This window comes from Coptis chinensis, chromosome 6 (genome assembly GCF_015680905.1).
Source record: "Coptis chinensis isolate HL-2020 chromosome 6, ASM1568090v1, whole genome shotgun sequence".
Taxonomy (NCBI): domain Eukaryota; kingdom Viridiplantae; phylum Streptophyta; class Magnoliopsida; order Ranunculales; family Ranunculaceae; genus Coptis; species Coptis chinensis.
The window spans coordinates 56,521,047-56,524,328 of record NC_141461.1 but is presented as its reverse complement, the minus strand read 5'-3'; the positions used below and the strand labels follow the sequence as shown (position 1 = coordinate 56,524,328).

General features: G+C 37.8%; 1 non-coding gene across 1 annotated transcript; it reads left to right on the top strand.

The window, feature by feature from the left end:
* Positions 1-2,507: 2,507 nt before the first annotated feature.
* LOC147493710 (small nucleolar RNA R71) lies at positions 2,508-2,613 on the top strand. The gene has a single exon (XR_015200617.1). It is a non-coding gene; the product is annotated as a small nucleolar RNA R71 (small nucleolar RNA).
* The last annotated feature ends 669 nt before the right edge of the window (positions 2,614-3,282 follow it).

Sequence of the window (3,282 nt, the reverse complement as noted above, 5' to 3'; positions counted from 1 at the left end):
CGTCAATTCGGAAAAATCAAATAAAGGCGCTGGCTCTCTCCTTGAAGGCTGGTCGCTTCGATTGTAAAGTCAAATTCCAAGAACTTAACTTAGAGCTGGTTGGCGCCGGTCGCTCGGTAAAGTCAAATTCCAGTAACTTAGCGAATTCGTTTGGTTAGGCGCTGGCGCGCTCCGTGTATTTTCTCGCGAATTTATCAAAGCTGAAATGGGCAACCACGCAGATGAAACAACCAAGGGTGGGTGGATTTAATGGGACTTAAAAATGACTACTTCTACAAAGAAAACAATGCTAAAGTGCAACTAAGATGGCAGCGGCGCCATTTGATAAATGTAAAATGTATAGTTTACCTACGAAATGAACGATGAATTCAATCCGTAAGTAAACTAAAACTGTTGTTTTACGAGTCTCAATTATCAAAGCTTCTACTCTTGATGCGAATTGCACTAAGTAGAGTAGGAAGTTCGTTCCACTCCTAGTTCCCTAGCATGGATTGTTTTCTAAGTTTAAGAAATCAGTCTTAAGTCAATGAGAGCTTTACAAAGGGGAATTATACTACGATGCAATATGAAATTGATTATTTGAATTTAAACTACGAATGCTATGGAAATACAATTGTTTTTGAATCTAGATAAAGGATTAGAGGGGAATTGAATCCACCTCGAATCCAACTTAATATCCTAGTATAGATTCTTGTATCTCGATTCTCACGCTCTTCTTCACAAGAAATTCGAGTTCTAATCCCTAGTGTTCATGGCATTTCTACCGAAAGTACTAACTAGCATGTGAGGTCGTCCACCTATTCTCATGGCTAAACACTCGACCTTCTAGAGTGGAATAGAATCTACAAACAATTCTATACTAACAACTAAGTTTTCATCAAGGCTTCATCAACCCCTCTAACAGGGTTTTAGCCTTGATTCATCAAACTAACATTTCCCATTGAATCTAAACTAAACATGATATAAAGAATTGAAATTTACTAATCTAATTTAAAACAATAATTAAAATCTAATTACTAACTAATAATTGAATGACAAGCAATAAATGAAATCGGATCTAACACAAAATGTAAATGACAAGAATCTAAATTTAACAACTAGCTATTTTATTAATCAAACTAATTAAGAGTAATGATTCTAATAGTTTAATCTAAACAAGAATTGGATTTGAAATTAAACTTAATTAAAACAATCAAATCTAGATCTAGAAGCTATTCTAATGGCTACTTTCTATTCTAAGCGATGAACCCTAATTCTCTCCTAAAATCTACCATTAACAAAGAGCTAAGCTTTTGTTTTATACATTCAGATCCAAAATCGTGCATGGGCTTGGAGCCATGTTTTGGGCCAGAGAATCGGGCCCAAACCCAATTCTTCAAATCAAAAAGGCCTCTTCAAATTTAGATTCGGCTTCAACAGACTTTTCGTCCACTTTTGATCCTCTGATTGGGTCAAGGCTTGGACCATTGCAAAGCTCTTTCCGAGCCGGTCGTTTTGACATAAGGTAGGCCCAATTCCGAGATCTGAGTCCAAAGATATGGCATTCGGAAGTTCTGCTGACTTTTGCTCCTTTATCTCGCTAAAGTGGCACATTTCTGCATTATAATGGACTTTGAAACCCGAAATGCATAAAAACACATAATCAGTATTAACTCTTACTTATTATTCACATAATTGGTCTAACAGTATGATTATTAAGGGGTTAAAACTACAGTTTTGGGCTCTTATCAAATAGCTTGACCTGGGAACACACCTTTCTGGGTTTTATCTTAGGCTAACAAGTTCAGAGATTTTTGTATGGATGCTAGGATTTAGGTTTGTTGTTGCATGACAGATAGCATTATTTCGGTAGGCTTATCTATTTGGACACTAGTTGATGGTTATTGATAGGTGGGTTTTGATAGTTCTAGTTAAACTGGGATGGAACCAATGCTCTATTCTTATTGTTATAGGTACTTTGTCTTTGTCCTTGTCTGAATGTATTTGTTGGTTTGTTAAAACCTGGTGGTGTTTGGTTTTGTGGAATGTTGGTCCATGCGAAGTTTGGATGTTGTCTCCACGGTGCATTTGGTACATTGAAAGCACATACTTCTTCTGGATGAAGTGATGATAGGTTTGTGATCAAGGGACAGGTGGAATCTATATGATTTAAACTTAGACAGAAATTGAATGGTGAGGCATTTATGTTCATGATAGGATGAGGGGTTTGGTCTTTTTGTTTGGTTGTGAGGGCATCTATCTTTCTTGTGAGGGTTTCTATTAGGGTTTTGATTTCTGGATCTAATTTCACCTCAAAAATACCACTAGCCTTAGATGTTCTAGGTTGGGATGTTCTGGAATTGTTTATGTCGCCCCAATGGGTACTCTTTTTAGCTTTGTTTTCAAGAAAGGTTAAGGTTTCAGTTGCACCTCTATCTAAAAAATTACCATTACTCATGATGTCGATGGTTACTTTGTGTTCTGGGAGAAGACCTTTGAAGAAACATTGGACAAGAGTGGATTTTTCTAGTTTATGGTGAGGACATGAATGGAGTAGTTCGGTGAATCTATCCCATGCTTCAGAAAATGTCTCACTCGGACTCTGTCTGAAGAACTATATCTTGCTTCTTATCTCTTCTATTTTCTTCGGCGGAAAGTGCTTCTTCATGAAGGAGAACACAACACTATCCCATGTATCGAAGATTTGGCCTTCTGTGAAAGAAGCCAAGCGTGACTCTTACCAGCTAGAGTGAAAGGAAACACTCGTAACTTAACTTGATCGTCAGTGACGCCCAGATGATGAAAAGTATTACATACTTCATATATCTGGCCTAGATGCTCGTACGGTAACTCGTGTTTTAGCCCGTGGAAGATGGGTAGAAGATTGAACACGTTCAATGGAATCCTAAAATCACTCGTAAGTGGTGTGAGTCGTACACAAGATGGATGCCCATCTTGCAACGGTGTATAGAAGTTAGAGAGAGGCTCTTCACCTTGCACTACTTCGTCAGCCATCTTAAGAGATGGAGGACTAGAAACAGGAGATTGTCTAGGGCGACGAGCTCTCCTAAGTGAGTAAGTTTTTTTCTTGCTAATACTAGAAGTGCATAAATGCAGTATCATACACTTTTAGCAAAACCCCAAAACTATCTTAACATGCGCAAATAGTGCAATGTACGCTCAAGAATTCGAAATTCATTTTTGCAAGTATGGAGTTTTGAAAACTTTGCTTTTGGTCTATATTTTACTATGCCCTGTGTAGAGGAACAATTAGGCGCGAGACTAGGATGGCTCTACTACACA